This window comes from Botryllus schlosseri, chromosome 3 (genome assembly GCF_051294905.1).
Source record: "Botryllus schlosseri isolate E-star chromosome 3, Bs_hap1, whole genome shotgun sequence".
In the NCBI taxonomy this organism is placed as follows: Eukaryota; Metazoa; Chordata; class Ascidiacea; order Stolidobranchia; family Styelidae; genus Botryllus; species Botryllus schlosseri.
The window spans coordinates 25773656-25798837 of record NC_137238.1 but is presented as its reverse complement, the minus strand read 5'-3'; the positions used below and the strand labels follow the sequence as shown (position 1 = coordinate 25798837).

The 25182-nt window shown below is 40.6% G+C and overlaps 1 protein-coding gene and 1 long non-coding RNA gene across 3 annotated transcripts in view; one reads left to right on the top strand and one right to left on the bottom strand.

The window, feature by feature from the left end:
- The window catches only part of LOC145435413 (uncharacterized), a 428570-nt gene that overhangs the window by 167711 nt on the left and 235677 nt on the right, over positions 1–25182 (top strand). The gene's annotated exons all lie outside the window — the stretch shown is intronic.
- Positions 1–25182, bottom strand: part of LOC145436203 (uncharacterized) — an 81217-nt gene that overhangs the window by 52707 nt on the left and 3328 nt on the right. The window lies entirely within an intron of this gene.

The following is a 25182-nucleotide window of genomic DNA, read 5'->3' as shown; positions in this document are numbered from 1 at the left end:
AATATCGTGAATTTACACTTTTCCCGTCTACTCGCTACTGACAACGTGTGATAACTATGCGAGGTCTGCTCAAATGCATGGCTGCGCTGCTCAATCCCTGGGAGATGCAAAAATGACTTCAATCTCAGCACGTTTTCAGTGATTTGATTGATGAGTTTGCGCGCCACAGTTAAGTCGATTTGAAACTTGAGAATCCAGTCGACCTGCGAATGACATGCTGAACTGGTAACCCGTGTCCAAGGCGTAACAAAACACCTCTGCTACGTGAGGCAGCTTGCAAACGGAATTCAACTCGCCAATGAGTGGGATGGAGTCGCGATGGAGAAATATAACAGTTGGTGGACTTGGTAAGGCTAACACTTCGTTATAGAGGCGGCAGTATGCGGGCGATATCAATACAAACTCCAGTGAACTCAGGGTAATGTTTAATGTTAATAAATTAAACACCGTAAAAGACATTCAAGACGTAGGTACGTGGTAAGGTAAGGAACCAGGATTTTGCTATTGAAATCAGAAATCCCGAAACCCAAACCAATTTTAGCTGCAGTAAAAGACTGTAAGTCACCGCTCCTCAACCGGCGGACCACGGTCCGAATGTCAATATTTTCAGTGTTGGATCCGGATCTTACCCTTGTTAGTATTTAAGCCTACATGGTTTTTTTTAACAAAACGAAATCCATTATCGTTGATTTGCAAAACCAAAGTACAGTGTTTGGGTCTACTTACAGCTGCGAGTAAAGAGTTTTTCAAAATTAACTTCATAAAGAATAGATCTGTATGACCTGACCAGTGACGCCCCTGACCAATGCCTTCAAATTTTCAAACTTTTGCAACCAGAACTTTCCCAAAATTATTGCGGGTCGCTGGTGTATAGGTAGACTGACGCCAAACATCATCCTTCGCAATGCAGGGTCGTTAATTATTATGTGCGCATTGCTATGGTATAGCTTTATACAGAAATAGGTATGATATATCATAGTAAATTTGCAGACCATGTTTGAAGTTTTGCATTGAATGTAGGTCGATGACTATAGCAACAATGGAAATGCTCGGATTTGACGATTTCATATCCCGTCGCTACCTTCATTATGACGTCACCGTATCAACACCAATACATCAATTTAACGCGGATACTTCCGACAGCTTTGACGTTGATTGCAATCAATTTTTATAACTTCCAGTTCAACGAAAATGTGATGATTAACCTAGAATAATATCTCATTTCTTATAAAAAACCAATCGAGCACGTCCACATGCGTCACGGTCGGCACCGAGCTGGATTTCAATGACAAATAATGGCAGGGGTGATACATCATCATGGGACACTATTTTTTACGTCAATAAACTAGGAATGTAAAGAGCTAAAGACCCTTAAAGTCACCATCCTGAATAATACAAGGTCTGTGACTATCTGTACAAAGTAATGAGCGCAAAACATCATCTGGCAGCTATGAAAAGTGTTGTCAAAGTGCTTGTGTTCGGTGCGAGGATAGGTCAGTAATCTGGTCGCGCTATCCCTTGAACCAGGGGCGGGCCACTTCTCATGTCGGCGGGCCGGATATGGGAAAATGAAGTGCTTGGAGGGCCGGATTCCGGAATCGCTACATTAAACGCGTATTTCTCTACATATATACAAGGACTAATCGTATTTAATGTAAGTTTGAAGTTTGAAGCGTAGAAACCAAAACAGCATTCAATGAATTCAAGAATGTAATGTATTTCAATAGCTGTTGATATCAGTGACATCTGTGGTCGATCAACGATGTTAACAGGTTCTTTGAACTCTGGCTGCATGTCGTACGCAAAGAAAACAAAAAAACTAATGAACAACTAAAAATCACTTATATTTGTGTGCAAAGAGAATGGTTAACTTACAATTACTATAATTTGATGCAGTGAGCAAGTGGTGGAGAATCGCGGCAGACTGTGACCGCGGGTCGTATGTTGCGCGCCCCTGGTATAATGTAGGCCTATTGTATAAGGACAAGGGGTTGGAATGTTTTCCAAATTTACCAAGATATCAATTCATAAGGGTTGAGTGCATGCGTAAATGCCTGTAATGCAAGCCTTTCGCTTTGACGAACTTACGCATGAGCTCCACTCTTGCACCCCATTCACACACACACAGTAGGCCTACACACGCTAAAGAATAACTTACAGTCACTATCATTTGACGTAGTAAACAAGTTGTGGGTGACTGCGGCAGACTGTGGCCGAGGGCCGCATCATCATTTACGACCGGAAACTCCCTGCAGGCCGCTCAAAATCACGTCGCGGGCCGCATGTTGCCCGTCCCTGTCTTGGACCATAGGTGGACCGTCACTATCGAAGTACAATACAATCACTATCCTTACACCCATTAGGGGTTTGCCGATTGTAACGACATCGTTTTTACGAATTACACTGTCACCAGTGTATTACAAATAGACTGCACACCAAAATCAAGTTCAGAGTTGACTATTACTATGACGGCACCTCGGTAATATAGTAATCGAACAAGTCGAGCGTACACGATTTGAAAGAAAACAAATCAGAAATCTGAATAACCATAATATCACCACTCACCAGATGATATACCAAGTGGCCTATACGTGCATCCCAGTTGATATGCAGAGGTGGGTAGGTAGGAACGAAGTAGGCCTATTTCTACTTTTCGGGGGTTTTAAAGTAGGTTTGTCCAGTTCCAATAATCCCCAAGTGATTTATAGTCTCAGGCTACTTCCGGCTATACTCGGCAGTGTTGACGCTAACGAACCTTTTTATGTCTTAGACTTCATAAGGAAAAAATTGGATTGCTTATGATAACAACCAGACAAATGGGCCATGGCATACGAGACACTTTCCAAAAGTATTTACTTCAGTAGATTAAAGATTTTTCGTGTCTTGGAAAGCACGATACTTCTAGTTGTAGTTTGGTAGCCATTTACGGCATTACTTCTAAACCGACTTGAGTAGCAACGCTGATTACTTAAGCCATATCTGCCTATGATCCGGTGGATATGGGACTGAGTGGCTTTATCACTGCTCACTGTTAGCAACTAGACCAGGGGTTCTCAACCCGCGGCCCGCGGGCCGCATGCGGCCCGCAGACGTTTATTTTGCGGCCCGCGACATCTTTCATTGCGGAAGCAATTACTATAATGGCACAGAATAGTTACATATTAATTTAGCTAATTAGTTTCCTTATCGCACTGTCTGTTTCGTTTGATTACTCATTCTTTGATGTGTTCTGGTTTCTTGATATAGGCCTATGCAGAAATTTAGATTGTTATTGTTTTGAATCGGTATTCGGCCGCATTCTGCTTCAAGAGAATCCCGCTGCGTAGAACACTTTTAAAAAGTGTTTCACACACCGTGAATGATTTGAGCAGAAACAAGTAGCCTACTAGAAACGAGAACGTCGAAAGCTGGGTTTGTAACTCTGCGTCGTGCAATGAATCTGCTTTCCCAGATATAAATGGAAAATCGATGTGTCATATTTGTCAAAGAACAGTTGTCGTAACGAAGCGTCGAAGCTTGAAATGATAACACGCCTGTTTCGTCTGGAGTTTCACATATCGCCTAATCTTAGAAAAAACGAAGCTAGCTTGATGGCAAGCCCAGCAATCCATATTTCGGGCAATGTTAAAATTGGCAGCGACGTTACAGACGCATCGTTCAAAATTGCTTAGAATATCGCTAAACCCATGAAATCTGCTAGAGATAGTGTGATTTCAATAAGACTCCAACATGCTGTGCGAATATTCGCTGTTTCCAGAACTTTGCAGCGAGGCCAATATGACCTGATAAATTTCGAAGCTACGGTTGTCTGATTCAACCGTGACCAGAAGAGTAACAGCAATGCCAGTCGATCTTTTATCGCATTTTCCGAACCACGTTGCCGCATAGACTACTTTAGCCTAGCATTGGACGAATCCACCGACTCCACAGACATGACATAGCTAATTATCCGGGTGCATTTTATCAGAGTATACATATTTGCAGAGGAAATGCGAAAAACAACAAATTTACAAAGCCGACTCCTGTAACTATTGGTGCAGGACTCCATCAGCCATGGAAGGAAAGGAGAGGGGTTGATTGGTTTGCTCAGAAATGACCCCGAACACCAGACTTCTTCTCATATCACTGAGAGCTGAAAGTGATGATAATGGCCTCTGTAACGAAAGAGTGACCGTTATCTCATAATTGCTCACTCACGCATTGAAACATGGAGTTCTGTTCTCTGTTGGAAAGGTTTGGGGTGCATACACCTACTTGGAAACGAATGCAATGCAGGCTCCATATGCGGATTTACTTGCGCCGCTCGAAGATACATGTTCTCACACAAAAAAAAAACAGTTACTGTAAACTTACGAGCGCTGTCCATTAATGCTCTCTAGAATGCATGAAAATGTACTAAATGCCCGTTTACGACTGGTAAATAGGCTATAGTAGCCTAAATTTAATAGTAGCCAACAAATACATGATAATAATATTCTGCGGCCCGCAGCGTCTTTATTTGTAAAAATGCGGCCCGTTGTACAAGGGAAGTTGAGAACCCCTGAACTAGACCACCATGCCACCAGTTTATGTTGGATATCAAGCCACGCCACGACGCTTCTTGCCTTCGTTATTCATAGAACCAACTCAAAACGCGTATCGCATGTCTATATCAGTAATGAGATATCAAGAAATGCACCGCAACGGCATATCACGGGTTCGTAGCAAGGACGCTGTCTTCGCATTGGAACGGCGTTACAAGATAGCTACACTGAAACCACGCACCTGGGATTACACACAGACACACTGCAGACATCTCGGCTTAAGTCGAGTTCACGCACGACCTTTTGGAGCGTGGCTTTTTTGTATAACCACTGCGAATTGTAAGCGCACTTGGGCGGGCTCGATATCGCTGCGGTGTGGAGTTAATCCCAAAATAGCCGATTGGGAAGTCACAGAAAGGGCGAATCTGGACGGAAAATTCGTGGGCTACCGCCATGACGTTGGTCGGTGTCGCACAAAGCTGTCTGCCACCGCAGTAGCATAATTTATGTTTAGTGGTTAGTGGTCAAAATGGCTTGTAAAATTATGAGTGCAAGATGAAATAATTTTCGTGTATAGTCGTGTTATGCACTGAAACATGCAGCAGTAGCCTACGTTTTTATTTCACAGCTCGTCGATCCCTCTAGCGGTGACAGTAGCATAAAGGTAACAAGGAATAATGCAAGTGTCAGATTATGAATTGATAATATCCGTCGTATACGACGAGTGTGCGGAATCAAAGAATACGGAATTGAACATTAGAGGCTACACTTTATTCAGCCGTGTTTATATGTTTTTGGTGATTACTGCATTGTTCAGTCTGCGAAACTAGTTCTCCCTTTTGGTCCTGGCAGCTAGATAACGATAACATCATTGTCATACAACCACACGGTCCAAAACTGCATGTGAAGTCCAATGGAAACTACGCAGAACAGCACATCAACTAGCAAATATCGCTATACAACATGCACCACGACAATGAACACAAACTACGGGCAGACATAAGTCGAAAACACATAATGCGCACCTCTATATGAGCGAGACGCGTCTGCCTATAATTTTGTTGGCTGAACTACCCACTTTAGCACGGTTCATATGGAACTGCAAAATAACACATTCCCTAGATCTGAAAAATAATATACACAGAAAAATATCGATCAATACTACATTGTTATCGATAATAATTTATTAGCGGCATTGTTTCTAAAGCTATGTGTTAGCTAATATAATATCTCTGCCAATAAATTTGATGAACCAATACGTCAACGGCCGAATGAATAAACAGCCAAATCAATGGATAAGAAGGCTACTATAATCGGCTAACGTCGTCTCAGTATTCAAGTCTCTTCTTAAAAGAGACAATGGATCCCTCGATGAATGATATCATCGACGCATGCTAGCCTAATACAGAACTCACTTCTATGTATCAGGAGCTTCACTGGAAAATATAGGCCTACTGTATTTCTTAATTTAGTTGAGTACAGATTGAAGTATTTCAATATTACATCACGTTTCATGGTTCACATATCGTACATTGCAAAACATGTGCCATAATCGTAACGTACGCCGCATAACACCATTTGCCGCGCATCTCTTGTCTCCATCTAACGACAATGATATGGTGCCTGCATTATATCTTTAACATGACGTCACAGCAATAACAAAACTACAGCTATGGGAATACGACCATGTGTATTAAAGTAGCACTGCGGTTCTAAAGTCGCATTTGAAGACAAATTAAAATTAGATCCAGAAAATGAACGGTCTGATATAATTACTCGATACTATTTACATAAAAAGTAGGTATTTATGGCTTAGATTTTCATGAATAACTGATAACCGTTCTATAGAAGTGGAAGTAGTCTACAACGATAAGCATTTGAGTACGTAGTGAAAGTATGCAAAACCTTCGAGTATTTCGTCAGAGGAGAAGTCGACAAATTGGAAACACACGGTCAAACTTCATAAAGGCAATCAACTGCATCAAGTCATGCGCTCTCACCGGTAACCTCCATCCCACGGAGAGTACCAACATATAGCAGCACGGAAAAATTCAAGTCTACAGAGATCCGCCGTTACCGCGACTGGGAATTTCGTGGCGTTGACAGACGGCTTCAGGCCATCAAAGGCGACTTGCCGAACGCATTCGGACAGTTCGATTGCGTCAAACGCGACGCTGCATGGGCGGTAAAGTCCTCGCGATCTCGAGGGGATAGCGACGCGAGGGCCCATAACTGTTTTTCAATATGATATCCCGCGATATTATCAGGTGTTGCTTTATTGACACGCATTCAACAAAACTTATGAATAAATCGATTGTGCAAGTGATTTGACTTATATCACGCTGTTGGTAACGCAGTACCTTTTGTTGTATAGCAGAGTATTTTATATTGCACTCCCTTATGACTTGTACAATATTTGAAAAGTTGAAGGGTAAAACATCTATGTACGCAGCAGCTTTGTGGAAGTTTAAAAAAAGTTAATCGAAGATATTTACCGAATTTGGATTTGTTTATTTTAAAGCTGCATTTACAGTTGGATTGGGATACGAAATATCGAGTAATTTTCGATAGTCATCCCACTTTCGAAAAAACTACAGCATTGCCGGAGTGAACTTGGAATTCAATCTCAAACGAGGAATATGATTTTAATTTGACAATTTCCGATGTGCTTATCTCTGATGTGAAGATTTCAGGTCCACATAGCGTTTGAAAAAAACATCATGATCTGCGAGGTCAACCCGGACTGTGACGGTGGATTACTCACGTTTACTGCCCACACGACAAATAGGCCGTGACAAGTAGGCAACCCCTATTCTTTTAGGTATAGGTACTATGCTGTTGGAAAATAGAAGGCAAATCATGGTAGATACAGCTCATCCTTGATCATCTGATGGTCCAGTCATTTTATCTCTAGCCCCGATAACACAGAAATCTTGTAGCTTCTGTTACAGTCTAACAATAATTTCCTTTTCGAAATCTCGATACATTGCGTAGGCCTATATCGTTCAACGCGACACAAGTACCAATGTTCAACTGCATGAAGGGCGTGTTTGGGGCGTACTTGCACGTAGATGTGTTGTGAAAAAAACATACATTTCGCACACTTTATGTGTACCATGGTACATGGTAGCTTGCTATACGATATTAAACATTGAGGTAATTGGTAGTTGCACTCTAGTAGAACGCATTCGCTGTAAACTGGTCTGGTATTACTGACGCAGATATGACTTACCGTAAATGTCTAATGGAATAGGCTTCATGGGTACTGGGCAGTCATCGATTTTTCCACTGATGATGCCAATCATTGATATGAAGAGAACAAAATAAAGTGTGAAATGTAGGCTAGCTGAAAATGAATCAAACTGCTGCATGGACATTGGACATCTAGTTCGCGACCACCACGTTTGGCCATCACAGTTTTCTAACGCTATGCCGGTATCTTAGTCAATTGCTATACAGCTAGAATCGAGTGTTGTGAGATGCATAATTTTGGCAATGCTTGAAATTAAACAAGGCGATGCTTGTGCCGGTATTAATGCCATGCAATGCAAGGACAAATCGCATCTCGGATATCAGGATGTCTTCTTAAAATGAATAATCAGGTGATTAACCGCATGAGGACGACAAAGAGACCTAAACAGTAACACATAAGATTTGCTGCAGCCAGGAAAGCTCATTACCCCAGAGCATGTTTATGTAAAGATACCACTTGGACGTGTATTTGAAACTTTGATAGCATGAAGTCGGCATGGTTTCGTAACAATGAAGTCAGGGTGGTGCCATTTCGCTGAAAATGGCAAGGTTGTTTAACTTGACGTTTCTTCAGAGGCACAGTGGCGTATTCTCGGACATGGTAGTTTTCCAACTAAATGATTCAATATAGTCCTACAATATGATAATGTGGGAGTCGTGGATTGTCACGCGTTACGATTTCGCCCCTTCACTATTTGTTCTGCACTAATCTGGTAATATTTATATTCAAGGTTCTGTTCTAGCTGGACAAACCAGACATGGATCTTAAATCTCTTGCGGTGAAAGATGAAGCTGCATCCAGCATTGACTTTTGGACGTAAGTGTGGGGGAGTAAGCCACTGGTGAGGTCCAACAGTACAGTTTTACGAAATTCGTTTGGAATACACTTGTATTCAGCATTGCTTCTACGTGTGTGACCTTTGGCATTGAATGTCCACCATACACAATGGAGAATTGTAATCGTAAAATACAAACATACATATATCTGCACTTTTGATCAATATGTAATCAATCAATATTTCCCAGTCATAAAACATCCATGTTACCCAGAGGTCGTCAGGAGCGACGAAGTGCTTCTACGTTCCTGCCTGGTACCCTGTAGTACTATTTGTCCAGTTGTACTCTTTAATCCACTATGTTTGCTTTTTGAATAATTACAATTCTACTGAACTTAATTTCCACTACAAATTACTTGCTTCTTGGACTTCCGATTGTACGAAGTACACAGAACTGTGCGGATATGTTTCCATCACGTATATGTGTGAAATTATCATTGAGACAGGGCTAAAAAGTTCGCGTATTACAGTACCCGAATATATATTCGAAAATTGCACCGATTTACAGTGCCGTCAGTCCTTCTGCATTGATCACGAAGTTGCTAGCTGCAATTTTGGAAGTATATAGCCGCGTTCAACTGAGTACTAAAAGTATGTGCTGTCTCAACAAAACTGCTTATATTCGACTACTCACAGGTCGCTATAGTTAACTTTCACTTAAAGTAGTTTAGACATGTCTAGGAGATCGCTATTGCTACTTGTATTAGAAAAATATTTACGTTACTTCTACCTCTACAACGCTGACTACTTCGATCACCGAGTGTGTCCAAACCGGGATGTCAGCTGTCGTTCATGAAGGTACGAATTTACGTGCAGCCTGAGATTTTATACTTATACCAATGCTTATTTATAAAGAGTCAGGGCCTACTATGGTTTGGCCCAGGGGCGGGCAACATACGCAAAGGATTTCTACCGTGACAGTGAAATTGTAATCGGAAAGTATTGACAAATTTTATGGGTGACAGAATGAATCGAAATTTGCCAACCTAAGAAAGATGACCATGAAACGACATGTTTTGTTCTGGTGTGCATGCATTACCTAGCAAACATTTTCGATCATTGAGATTAACAAAAACAAGGCTGCATTCCAATGTAACTGCATGATGTTCACGGGTAGTCGTTAATAAGGGTTTCTACTGCACTATGCAGAACTTGATGACAACTTTGATCGCTGATTGACTTCAACAGCTATTGAAGTACATTAGGGTAGTAAATTCAATAAATACTGTTTTTGATCTCTATGCTTTTAACTTGAAGTTTACATTAATTACGGTTTATTCCTTGTATGGGTAAATAAATATGCGATTATTGTATCGATTCTGTAATTTGGCCCGTCAAGAATTTCACTTCCTTCATCAGGTCCGCCGACCGGAGAAGTTGCCCGCCCCTTGTTTAGCCTGTTCATGACTGTTCGATTTATCAATTGGGTCATTCTCGTGAATTTATTGATTCAACGGGCCACTTCATAGACAGCAAAAATCGATTTCCATTACCGGACTCAATTAGCATCCCATGGCCGTAGAATTTACGACGGCGTTCAAAAATCAGTTTGAATTTTGTAGAATCTCCGAAATTCACCCCGAAATTCCGCCGTTATCGCTTGTCGCGCGTCAGCATCTAAAATGTTTCAATTTGTGGGAAAATATGACATACCACAGGCCCGCCGACGGAGCGGCTTTGATGTCTGCCGACTAAGGATTTAAGCCTTTTAATCCCGCATTTCACCAGCAGATAACCGATGAGATACAACGAAAGTCACACCAATCACACCAATGAGTCAATGAGCTAAACTTGTGCTTTTACGAATTTTCAAATATATTCCCCACTGTACGATTGCGAATCATCATAAATCGCATGAAATTGTAAGCCGTCGCTTTTACGGGTAATTCCGTCTTATCGCATTGCTATCCGTAACGATAAAAGTTCACGAAACATAGGCGTTTTGATATCGCGCGCGCACGTGAATATCATCACTCCAAAACTGCGGAAGAGTACATCATAGCGATAAACCGAGTGAAAACACCGGACCAGATACGTTAGAAATCAGAAACGAGACCATTCTATACGGGTGCGAACTGATTGGTACGTAATCACCATAGTTGCTAGAATATTCTCTTACTGTAAGCTGACTTTGAATAATATTTCCTTGCACTGACTGCAAAGCTGTAGTCAGCGTTGTCAGTCAATTACAAGTAGCAGTAACGCCGTGAATTTAGACTAGATCATAAGCACAATTAACAATTTCTAAGCCACCTCAAACTATTTCAAGAAGAAGTGCACAAGCGGAGGTGTTGAAAAACTCAAACACAAGTAAGTAGTCTAAAAAATAAATTAGATTTGGTCGACGTGTGGCATACTTCCAGCAGGTAAATGATGCTGGCTACTTCCAATTAAAGTGATGGAAACTTAGGTCATCACAAAACTACTTTTTACTTTTGAAAACCCAAACCTTACGAAGTAGGCAGTTTTGCCTAAAAACTGTTAAGCAAGAGCGGAAGTAGTCTAAAACAATTGGAAGTTTTCCAGGTAGGCAAAATCTATGTAAGGGCGTTCAAAATGTATAAGTACTTCGTTATTACCAAACTCCGCGGCTGTACCACTAGACTAAAAAATAAAATATCTTTACGCTTGGATTATCGATTCGGTTAGACATAACTTGCTAATATATTTTGAATCAGCATAAGATATATATTATAAATATTATCGAATTAACGCATAAAGGTGTGATCTAAGTTCACGAAAGCGACACCATTTCGAATTTGCGACAATTGCCATTACCTTTTCATAGTTTGAGTGCAAAGCTCAAAGTTGAAGTGTCAGCAGTCAACATAAGTTCACTGCGAATGTTCTATGCTTGCTGCATTGAAATTTCTCCCTAAATATTTATTAATGTTGCGTCGCCTCGAGCAAGAAGAGCCTTCTCGCATTACCCGCGCTGGTATATAGTGACGACGTATTGTTTTCATCATGAAGGCAGTGATATAAACAAAATCAAAACGCCGCCTATGATCAGTCTGGCCACATGGGGCGACTGACGACAGTAGCGATAGTTTTCGGCGATGAAACAGATCCTCAGTTACATCACAATGCAAAGTATTTCCTTAGCCATTATATATTCTGTACAGTCTTCACTGTACGGCTATAGATTGATTATATAGCCGAAGAAGGGCGCCATGGAAGCTCACTTTAACGAATGAGACTGAAGTATAGTCAGTAAAAATGTAATATGGTCAACATGATTCAATCAACACAAATCATTTTAATCAACTACAACCATGCGGAAGACGACAAAACCCATCAGAATCGCTTTTATAGATGGCACGGGAGGGCGTAGTTGCTTTATATTCGTGGTATTTCGAAATTCGTGGTCATTTTGCAACCACTGGCGTAGCCAGGGGGGGCGAAAGGGGCGGTCGCCCCCCCAAAAATTTTTTGAAAATTTTCGTGAAATCAATAGATATTAGACTATTTTGGGGCAAATGTATGCAACCTAAAATTTTTCTTCGCGCTTCGCGCGATTTAGTGTCCGTTCATGTCTTAATTTTATTATCGGTATCACGAAAAAAAATTATTCCGCAAATACTCATTATTGAATTTAGCTGCATTCTCAATTATGAGAATACAACCGTACCAGTAGATGCACTAGAGTAGCCTGAGGTCGTTGGGTTGATTGAATCTGTAGGAGTGTCAGTTCAGTATGGGGGTTGGGGACTGTTAGCTCCGGCAACTTCCGTTCCGGGACACACGAAGATATAAAAAATAGGCTACATGCGACTCCGCAAAGTGCGCTCCCAAAATGATTGACGACCATAAAACCGACCCATGTATTCCGAAGGCTTCGATATAGATTTTCGGGTGCTTAAATGGCTGGCACCTAATGATCCTGTCCCTGCAATCAGACCCCTCCAACATAAACGCAACTGGCACAGGAAAATATCACCACCTCCCGTTAAAAATTGCTAATTTGAAATTGAACGAGTCTGATCAAAGGAGTTTTTTTAATTTGGTCTGGTATGTATCAGCGATTTCAATCTTTAAAGTAGCGTCAATCTCTACCAGAGGTTACGCCCAAATCGTGCTTCAACGGAGTAATAAGAATGGACACCACTTGCTCATATAGACGTACCAATATTATTGATCAAATTCTTTCATTTTTTCAAAAAACATTTATGCTCCGCGCGACTAGGGCCGAAATTCACACTGATTGTTCATCACTTTATGTCAGCGATTTGGGCTCGTCCGTGCAACGACCGCCTAATACAAGCTATAGTTGGCAACTGGAAGCTTCCATAGAGTATGTGTGTGTGTGCGTCTAAGAATCGTATGTATAAAGGGTAGTGATGAAATTGCCTACGGCAGGATGTACGGTTCTGCGAGATGTTCCCACGGGAGATATCCCCTAAAGTCATAACACCCCCCCTAAACAAAATACAAATAAATTGTTTTTCTGGCTACGACCTTGCGTGTGCTCGATCTCTTGAGTGGTGACAGCATTCTACGCAAGTCATCAAGTAACAGCAATAAATGACAACTGTCTCGTCCGGCGTCCACCCTCTATAGAACAGGGGCGGCCAACCCATGGCCCGCGAGAAGGTTTTGAGAGGCCCGCGGGTTCATTCTCAAAATTACTAATATTATCAACAAATAAATGACCAAAACCGAATAACCAAAATTTGATTAGCCTGACCGCGAAATTTGGGATTTTGCCGACTAAAATATCAGTTCCGAGCTCCGACGCATTGGCGTAGCCAGGGGCCAGCCACATTTTCGCAGATCGTGGTATATGACTATATAATGTACAATATTTCGCGCGGCTAGGTTGGGGATCGACACCAAGTCTTCATGTCATAATTGTTATTGATTTTGATGCGTATAATATAAGTATTGTTTTCAACGTTACCTATTATCCGGTACGCTCCTATCGGAAGACTAAAAAAGCTCATCACCATTCAAGTGGCCCACGCAATGGTTCGTAAGTCTCATGTGGCCCTTTGGCCACCCTGCTCTAGAAACTCTAAATAGTCTTGCCGTGTGGTATGAACATATTGCTCAAGATGTATAATTAATTGCCCGCTGAATGTTTGATGACACCACTTCTATCAGCCCTGCCGGTAAATCTGATAATGAAAACGTATTTGCAATATGCAAATACCAATATAATGAACCAATTTCATTCATTAACCATGAAAAATTTTCGCGCTTCGCGCGAAAGTGTTGTCGTCCTGGTTTTCCACAATCATCATTTGATCACATCCGTCTGTGAGTGGAATATATATAACGACCGCCCCAGATGTTGTGTTAATCATCCAATAAGCGCCCAAGTCCATCGATTTTACCTATTTTTTCCTTATCTTTAAGGGGGGGGGGTCATTTACTTCATCGAATTTTTCGCTCCCCCCAAATATTTTTTCTGGCTACGCCCTTGTTTGCAACAGGTTAATTTCCATATTATGATTACTCTACTGCCGACTTATAGGACGGCTCACCAGCATTTCACGGACTATCTGGCTCATAGCATCCTTATCAAGCTCAGCATATCTTCATCGCACCTATAAAAGTTGAAGGTCAACAGTAGTGCGATATTTTGACATGACAAAATAAGTCAAAATTTTGCCAAAATTGACCCAAGTCAAACTATATTTGCAACCTGTAATTCATTTATATCGGAGATGTTTGCAGTGTCGGTGAACTTACAATCTGACATTTGTCAGCTTATTGCCTACTTTATATGCCTACCATTGTGGACGGCCCATTGTCTGCTCATTATGAATCATAAACGGTCAAATGAAACAAATAGGTTGTCATGGTGTTATGCTCAACGTACCGCAATATCCTGACTGAAGCAAAACTGCTGGGGCATTGCCTCGTTCTTATATCAAGAAGGGCATGAAGAAAAATTGTGACGTAGAGAGCATTGTCAGAATGAAGCAACACGATGTGTCACCAGCAGTGTACGCATTACTTCAGTGTTGTCAGGCAACAACTGCTGCTGCTGCTGAATGTTCTTTCTCCATTCTTGGCAATGGGCATCGGTTCTTATATCAAGAAGTGCGTAATTAAAAAGTGTGATGTAGACAACATTGTCAGAATGAAGCAACAATGTGTGTCACCAGCAGTGTATGCACGATTTCGGAGTTGCCAGCCAGCAACTGCTGCTGCTGAACGTTTTTTCTCCATGATTGGCAAGCTACTTAGTAAAGACAGGCACTTTCTACCCGAGAATGTAGGAAAGTCTCTTTCGATCCACTACAACAAATAATAATAATTATTTCTAGCATAATGTGTGATGTAACTACTTGGATTCTTCATAGGTCAAGATTGCGATAAAATGAAGTTTTTTCATGGGGAAATCTGTCAGTTTTCAGGTCAAAAAAGTTTTTTTCTGGCCAAACTACTCCGTGAGGACAGACAGTTCCAACCAGAAATGAAGATAAGTAGTATAATTTCGACATTAGGTGAGAAAACACCTAATTTACATACACGAGGTCAAAATTCAGTTTTTAAGGTAAAAAAATGTCAAAATATTCCGTTTTTTAGTTCAAAAAATCGCCCTATAGTCATCAGCAACGAAGTATATATCTACGTTTCCGTAGCATTCAAGTATATCGGTTTCATATTCCTGTTCCACTTACTCAAGTACTTTTGTTTGTATGCCACTTCTACTTCAAGAGTTTCGGGGAAGAAATATTAATCTTCGCCCATCTAATATTTTCTATTTTAAAGTAGTTTTTGGAAGCACATCTTTTAGAAGCACTTCTTTTGGAAGCATTCCTACAAAGTTGAGAGAATTCATGGTTAACTTAAAAGTGACATTTCGGGGGCAGGGATAAATTCAGTCATGCAGCCATCCACCCATTACAAAATGAATTTGACAAGGAAACGAATTGAAATTGAATGGAGGTATGAACACCCCCCTAATGGTCTCAGTCGACCTTCAATTTCTCGCCCCCGTCTCTCAAAACATATATCAAAATACATCATTATGTAATATATCAAATTATAAATTGTTTCAATATCGGTCACTTTGGGGACCAGACTAGACTTTTTTGTAAGAGGACCATGAGAGCCTATACATCAGTGGTTCCCAACCTGTGGTACGCGAAGGTCTTCCAGGTGGTACGCGAGTAGATTCTGTTTTTTTACGACGGAAGGGAGTTATTAGTTCAGGTGGGGTTGATTATGAGTTTTTGTAGCATCGACTCCTCGTATTCGCCGCTAGCTTCTTATTCTTACGCTATTCCCCAGGAGGAGGATTTTCATTACTAATGACGATCAAGTCGAAGAAACGAAGCCGATTTGTCGCGCCCATGCATGACTTTCGATGCGCTGTGAGCAAACGTATGCCACGCATCGACCTGCTAGTGCAGGGGCGGCCAACCGTGGCCGTCGAGAAGATTATGATTGGCCCGCGAGATGATTCTCGATATTAGTTATAATATCAAATAATAAATTACTCAGTCAATTTACTGTGAGCCTCCAAGACCAACCAAAAACTTGATTAGTCTGACACCGAAATTTGGGATCTTGATGACTTAAATACGCATTGACGCATTAACGTAGCCAGGGGCCAGCAACATTTTTCGAAGATCGCCCTATACGACCATGAAGTATAATATTTCGTTGTAGATTTATTTGGCTTAACTTTTTCTTAGCACTTCGCGCGATTTATTGTCACTCAATTTCTTGTTTTTTGTAGCCCTTTCTGAATATAAAAATATACCCAATCATCTTAATTGACAATATCAATTATGAGAAAACGTGCCGTCCAACATCCGACTTCGCGTCTGCACTCGAAGAGATGATGATGAAGATGAAGTTGATCGGCCATGAAACTTTGGCAAACTGATAGACGCATGTTCATCGAAATCGTCGCTATTAATACGCCCGAATATTCCTGTGTTTGCCAATTGAGCCCAGTGGTATACAGAGGAGACCCGCAATATATGCAAGTGACATTAGTATTGGCCGAACTAATTCACTATCTTTAAAAATTTTTGGCGATTCGCGCGGTTACTTCATGGGTGCACTGTGCACACTGACTTTTCATGACATAATTGTTATCGATTTTGATGCTTAGTAATATAAGTCTGGTTTTCATCATTAACTAATCGGGTTCACTCCTATCGGGTGGCTAAAAAACGTCATCATCATTCAAGTGGCCCGCGCAATGGTTCGCAAATCTCATGTGGCCCTTTGGTCGAAAAGGTTGGCCGCCCCTGAGCTAGTAGAAAATAAACAAAACAGCCATCGCATTAAATAAATTGACTTTTGTTGTTTGTTGTTAATCCATTGTGTTGTTCTTCTTGATACTGGTGGTGAAAAAACACTTCCATGCATCCCATCAGCCCTGACTGATAGTGCCTAGTTTAATAGAATTTGTTCATACACCTCGCATAGGTCAAATACGTGCGTATGACGTCATAAATGGTGTATGACTGCCTTCGGCGCTCGTGACTGTCGGTGGAACGCGAGCACTGCATAACACCTCGAAATGGTACGTGGGTGATAAAAGGTTGGGAATCACTGCTATACATAATCTGCAGACGTTGAAAGAGATTCTGGAGTGTGCCTAGGGCGGAAATACAACTGCTACGACAATGAGTGACATTGGTGAGCGGGTCTGGAAACGCACAAATTTAACGCCTCTTCTGGATTTGAGATTCAGCTACAAAGCCAAATCTAACAGGTGAACGCGTTTGCATTCACGTCCAAAGCATGATTTGTATGCGTAATGACAAAGACTCGTGGAGAACACGCATGGGAAATTCGGAAATATTAGAAGTTTCGCGGAAAGATCTTGTTATGGTTTTGCTAAATTTGCAAATTCAAATCCCACTGAATTCAGTCATAAAATTATCATTACATTTCAAGTCCCAAACCACTCGCTCCACAGATGGAAGGTAAAATATTTCACACATTGATCTATGAACAACTGACGGTTCTAGTTATGCTCGATAGAAGCTACCTGCGTCAGCCTTTGTTATTTTAATAGGACATTCAACAGCAAGAAGTAATATTACCTACATAATACGCACGTATGCCGCAACGAAATCGAGGGACATGCCATCCGTATATTAGTATGGAAGTTGAAAGCGCAGAGTTAACATGTCCGGTTCGGAAATTACATTTCGAGTAGCATAACCAGAGCCAGAGAGTGTTTGCTGTGTTCAAAACGGGTATATGTGAAATTTAATATACCGCTACTCAGTAGCCCAATGTGCGTAATACACATTCTAGGCACGAAACATCAACGGAAATAGTCAGAAAGTTCATTTGAAATATATTGACAACACCGTAGCATTCACTACACTCGAAGCGGTGAACCATAGTAAAATACAAAATGGCGGGACCGCAAGGCGCCAAATACGACGATTCAATGCGTCCACGTTTTATAGCGGGAATGATTATATTACCGTGTGTGTTCTTTTATTGTATGTCAACAGAGCATTCCATAACTATTTGCCCATGTATATTATCAAAGCAAAAAATCGGGGATCGTACAACCCCATTCGTTTTTCGTACCTCGAAATTGTGATATGTGACGTTGCTCGAATCGATCACATGCTGGGAAGAAACATAGCACACTATTCAGAAGTTTAAGGCGTCGTGGTTAGGTCAAAAGGTAATTTTTCCTTTGATGTCGAATTGGTACAGACAGATTTGATATCACACTCGTTCTGTTGATAACATGTATAAAAGACAAGGAAGACTTCATTTCAATTCAAACGGTTCAAATACACACCACTCGCCCGCACGCGCAAGGCACAGAATATTTGCTACATGTAATACGAGCATATACTTCGGTTGGTACGTTAGTATATAAGAGTTATTGTGTGTTAATTGGCATTATCCTGCCAAAATTAACACATTACGAAGTTGTCTACTTTAGCTAAAAAGAAGTATACAATAGAAAAAAGAATCGGTGCAGTCATCTCTTATCTTATCCGATGTAGTACCACGAAATGAATTCTTGAAATGAACAACAGGATATTTTGTCTTACACTGCGGCTTTTCTCGTAAACTTGACTATGATATCCTGGCTCACCACATATTTCGTCGAAAAAAATCCATCAATTTTTTTTATCTGAACGCTTTAACTAAATAACGAACCAGTTCAACAAGGTTCGCAGGAGTCAAGTACGCAATGTCACACTATCGTATACCCGATACACAGCAGCCATTGGTAGCCTGTAGCTCAACTGCAGTCCGTTCAGTTAATACACACCCTACACTATACTAGTGCCGTATAAGTCAATGAGATTTGATCAGTACACCTTAGAGTAAAATATAATACATGTTGGCTATACCTTGCTTGGCTATATACAAGACGTCCCAATGTAGAAAATTGAGGCAGTTCGAATAGAGCCTACACAAAATAGAGTATTGTTGATTTGACTTCGTGTCAATGTCTCATTGCTGCACAGAACAAGCATAACGGACATAATATGAAACGAAAATAGTTTAGCTATTATCGCCCAACACATTAGAAGTATCTGAATATACATATTCTAGTTTTGCATTCCTGTCTAAATTACCATTCTGAATACCCTTATTGTTTAAATTAACCTCCAGTATATATAAATGCTTCAATAAATGGATTCGGCTGCTCCTGATTATAATAAGCGTAGATTCCGACCTCAATAATAATTCATTCGATCCTTTACCCTCGAATATTTGTGGATTCGCTCGAAGCAGTTCTCTCCAGATGTAAAGCTTATGTTGGCAATTGGCTTGGTTCATAACATGCTGCTGGCCTCGAAGACTGCGTAGCACCGACAAGTTCCAATTCAATGCTGCGAACTTGAATTCTAAGCGGACAATACATTTTACCTAGTATATACGATCAGTAGATCAAACTGCAACTTTATGTCCGTGAGACAAAAATGATATAACCATTCGCGAATAATTATGATCAACACATCAATACCTACTATAGATCAAGTGAAAACTATGGACACATTATGAAAGGGATGTGCTCTTGGACACGTAAATTTGCCACGGTTGTAATGACTCGAGTCACGATTTTTGGTGATTGGACTTGACTTGAGTCATTTTCTAAAATATGGAAAACGAATTGATTCGACTCGAGATAATTTGCGTTTTTTACTGGACTTGTACTCGAGTCATTAGGCGTGACTCGACCAAGACACTCGACAGTAGGACGACCAAGACGGGCATCTCGCTGTAACTTCGAAGCTAACCCATTATTTATGTTTGTTAAATAGGGTCAGAAACAGTGCAAGGTAAGGAAAATTAGTATATCATGAATGCGAGGCATTCAATGACACCCAAACGGAGTTGTAAAAAGGGAGTTAAATCGGATTGAACTCAGAAACGAACAGTAGACACAATGACTTGGACTCGGACTCGAGTCAGAACACTATAATTCAGTCTCGTGGACTCGGCCTTGTCTCCTTGGTGAATTAAAATTGACTCGACTGGACTTGAGTCAAAACTATGAGAGTAGAATTGGCTTGTGACTCGGGATCTTGTGACTTGGTTACAGCCCTGAAATTTGCCGACATTAATAAATAGATTCCCTATAAAATAGCGAATACACATAAGACGGGTGCCTTTTTCCTAAAACCCAGTCAACCCGAATGGTATGATTACATAGAATTGCAGGAACCATATTGAAAAACAACTCTATTTCAACAATGAATTTTAATCTTGTTAGTGGAAGCACTTCACTAAATGCAATAACCGCTTTGCTTTCAGGAGGTACATCAACAAGACTATTATTTCTTTTTTTAGTTTTGAGGCGAGTAACACAGACCGCATCCGGATGCAAAACAGGACATGACCACAATAACCCCAAATACATTTTCTAATATTTTCAATTTTTCAAGAGGTAAGAATTATTGAAACTTTGCATAAATTGTAGTAAACATGACAGGCTTGGAAGAGTTAAAAATCCATCCGGTGATGCCTCTTGAAAACAAGCCAGACCACCTGTCAAAATTGAAGTAAATCCCATATTTCGCATTTCAGCTTACTTGGGTGAACCGAGAATCGCTTTGAAAATTCCATTCATTTATTTATTGTTTTTATCAGTGATTTTACGCACAGACACAGTGCTCTTGATAAACACGCCTCCTATAACAGAGAAATTTCACGGCAACACTATAGCCATCACAATAAGCCTGTATCGTGACCTACATTGAAAAAAAAAAGAATGCAGCAGGCCTCAATAAGGGTTGGACCTGGCTGGGGTTCGGAACATCTGTGCACAATATTTTGTTACTGAATAGGGTGGATAGAGATACTACATATCACACTAGGGGAGCGCAAACTCGTCTATCTTTTGCGTATAATGCACATGTCGACGTCTTAGATTTTGTGGAAATAGCAACCTTCCTATGCAGGGAAAACATTAACGCCAGTGATGGTTCTTCTGAATCCAGAAGCACGCAATTATTTCTGTCTACAAACGAAAATAGGGTACAGATATTAGCTGAAGGAATGATTTCAAAATTTACAACACAGAAAATATATCACATAGTTACAATCGTAAATAGCCCCAACTATTACACGATCGTAAAGTCGAAATAAATTACTATTAAATTTAAGAAATACCAAAACAATACTCCAATCGCTATTGTTTATTATTCAAGGTCGCTTTCAGTTCACCAGATGAACTCACGGGTGTATAACGGGTATTATTTAACACAAGCGGACTATTATCAATTAAAATACTTAAACTTACTCAAGAAAACAGTTTTTTTTATCCTGTACAAGGCATCAGCAAAACAACCAATGATGGCGCAACAAAGATAGGAATTTGATTTCGTAACAATGGAAAGTTTCCGCGCTTCTCCGCTCTCTGACAATTGGGTCATGAAAACGCAGCTTTTCCAGTTTCTTTTAATTTTCCCGTTCCCAAATATCTTACCCCGTCTCATATTATAAGCGAATGTTACGTGCTTGCGCGGTATCGTCACAGAATTTAAGTGGAGCAAAGAAAAAGGTTTCGACGCAACGAGACGCACTCGTACACGCGTATACTCCCGGTTGAGCTTATAACAACAGTACCTTGTCTGGTGAGCCGTTACGAGCTCCGCATAACTTAAAGAAACTAAACGGGTCTGCGCAAATCCGGCTGTATAGTTCAAAAATAGGACCGCAACGAATATAACTACCGATATCAGCATTTAGTTGAATAAAAGGTATATCAGGCCCAAAGAGTTTTCTGTGACATTTAATATCTGACCACATTCAATTCACACACTGGCGGGACAGATTATCAAGATATGGCAATGTGGCATCTACGAAGTCCTAATTGAAGAGCTTTTTGGAGCTGCAGGACTTCAACTTCAATATACAAAAGTCCTCCTAATTCATTAACTATCTGCATGTATATCGTACATAATATGCGAGTTAAATATTTGAATGAACGTTGAAGGAAAACGCGATTACACGACACATACACCACGATCAAGCTATCTGAAAAGTCGGAACGCATTACAAGGTGGGAGTTCTTATCTTCGGAACATGCAATCCGTTCTGTTTGCTTTTAGGATAATTTGAACTTTGTATATATCATAATAAGTAAGGTAAATATGTGGCCGTGCTTATTGACATCGGCTTAGCTACCAGGACTGATGTACATATTGAGTTTCGTGTCTGTGTGCAGTTGTGCACGTATACCGGTATACTAAATATAAACGCTACGTCTTCTTCTCAGCAACCCCTACAATGTGACTAGCCGGGACTTGTTTTAATGCGCTTTTCTAATATCAAACGCCCTAAAAAAAATCGATGCGCACACCATTGGTAAATGATCGGTAGATGTAGGTGCAAAGCAAAGATATTATCATCAATACTAACTAATGTTGACAGCACATATACTAAACCCGGCGCGGAGCAAAATTGATATCATTTTTTCACAATTGCCTGCAAATTAAGACTTATTGGTTACATGCATTGTCTATTTCAGTAGTGAGCAACTTTCTTTCTCCACTGATCAGTTTCATAATGAATTGGTTTTGTGCACTGGTATTTAAAAAACACAAATTTTCAAATATGAAAATTCTTCACAGCTCAGATGCTACCTTAAGTCACTAAAGTGTGCCCAGCAAGGCAGGAACACAACGTTTCACCACTGTAATTTTGATCGTTCACTTCAGCTGCACATTGCACAAGCATACGAACTATTCGCGGATCAGTACATAAATCCAGCTATGGTCTGCAGACCACGGGTTACCAGCCGCCACTGGCGTATACAGGACTGGGAACAATCGGGCTCGATTCGATTCAAGTCCAGTATTCTGTTATCACTCGTTATGGCACAATAAGAATGAGAATGATAAGGAGAGTCCAAACATGTGCTATACATATTACGTCGAATTGCACTTTTTGACAGTTGCTGTGCTTGTGGATTGACCACTACTTCAAGAATATCTCATTTCGACTATCTTGCGTGGCTTCATACCACATGCTTCGCAGGGTTGTAATGGCCCGAGCCATGACTCGACTCGAGTCCGACTCGAGTCACGATTTTTTGGTGACTCGACTTGACTCGAGTCATTTTTTCCAAATGCGTAAAATTTTTTGTGCATGACTCGAACCAAGTCATGTGACTCGTGACTGGGACGGCGAAGACAGACTGCTCATTATAACTTCAAAGACTAGTAAGGTCACCACATTATTGATATTTCGTCTATCAGTCCTGATACTTGGAAGAGGGCCAGAAACTGTTAGGACTGAGGAGAAATTTCGATGTCATGAATGGGAGCCATTCAATATCACTCGAGCAGAGTTGGGAAAAGTGAGTTGAACCGGATTGAGCTCAAAACTGAACAGTGAACAATATCATTCGGACTCGACCCTCTATCCACTGACATGGACTCGGACTTGACTCGGTGATGAAATGAAAAGGACTCGACTTGACTCGAGTCAAAACTATAAAAGTGAGATTGACTTGTGACTCGGAACCTTGTGAATTGGTTACAAACCCGCGTTGTGCCCAACCCTACTTGCATATATACATGTAGAGTCGTAGAACATGAGCGGACTTGAGCACACGCTTAATGGACGTAAACTAAAATGGCTGAACGGCGAGGTAAGGTTTTGATTTAATTGCCACATCACAGCAATAAAATTATATTCCCGAAATTCGTAAGTAATAAAATTAATTCGTTTTCGGGATTATTAGTTGATCAATATAATGCCACCTTGGATATAGAATAAATGAGGAAGAAAACACGCCTCGTACAATGTAGCAATTATAAGCGCCATACAAATTATGATTTCACGCTAGATTTGTAATACACCCAATCCCATTTCCCCACGTAATATCTGCGGTTTGACTCACGTCCCGTTTCCATTGAACAATATATCGTATCGCACAGCAGGATTTCTGCGTTGGGAATAGGGCTGCTATACAGTACAGTTGTGTAATATTTCTGGTGATTTGTTGAAACAGGATTTGTTCGACACCATCGGTAGAATGGAATCCGTTTTCCATTATGAGATTATATTTTGTTTCACAAGTCTCCAGCTAGCATACACATTTTAATCCCCGTGTTTGTAACAAGGGTAGAGGCATCTGTCCCCTTACAATACCGCTGTTGGACAGATTTCCAAACTAAACGCAAGTTATATCACCCTCATTTTATTGTCATTTTACTGGGTACATGGCAGATTGCCTATCTATTACACTTTCATTATATCACAGATTGAGTGACTATTTTACTGTTATTGCATAAGCATTTTTTCTCGCAGCTATCTCATAAACCACAGGCAGATGATCATTTTCTATCATAGCTCTACTTAGCGTAAATTTACGCTTGATAATTTATGCTTGCAATCGTAATCTGACTTGTGGTATGCATGGAATTAATTATCTGGTACCGTAGTCTATGCGTTTGAATCCCGCACAACCCAAGCGACCAGTCACCAGGAATCACCTACTAATGCTACTATACATATCCGCAAAAATCGCTGTATACTGTATATGCATAGTGTTTATGTTTCCATCACTATAGCCCTTCCTGTATCGACCACAGTACGGTTTATTACAATATCCCGAAACATATCACGGGCTTGCAGCGATTTTGAGCTGGATACGTCACTCCCCACAGAGAAGTATTTTGGCATGACTGAGATCACGTTGTCCCACTTTTAATCGTAACCAAGAAACTTTATACAGCACCATGCAACCAATGGTCTACGTGCTCCAGCATTGATTGAGCATCGTGGCATGTCACTACATGGAATTTTTCTGCTGAGCTTTATATAGAATGCAGGGATGTTCTGACCCGGATCGCGATATTAAAAGGAAAGAATTCAGGGCACCAATATCAGGTTAATATAATTCTGTATCTTGATATATGAGGATATTAATTTAACAATCAGAATTCAGCGTGTTGATTGCTTACAGACTGTTACAATGAAAAACTGTGATGACATCATTTATATATCTGCTAAGCTGTGAAGTAGTCACGCAGTTCTTATGAAAATCCTGTATTTGTACCTCGTATAAACCGCTCCCGACTACAAATATATTGGAAATATCGATTTGTCTACCAGTAAACCTTTTTCTGTTCTCGACAAAAACCCATTGAATTGAG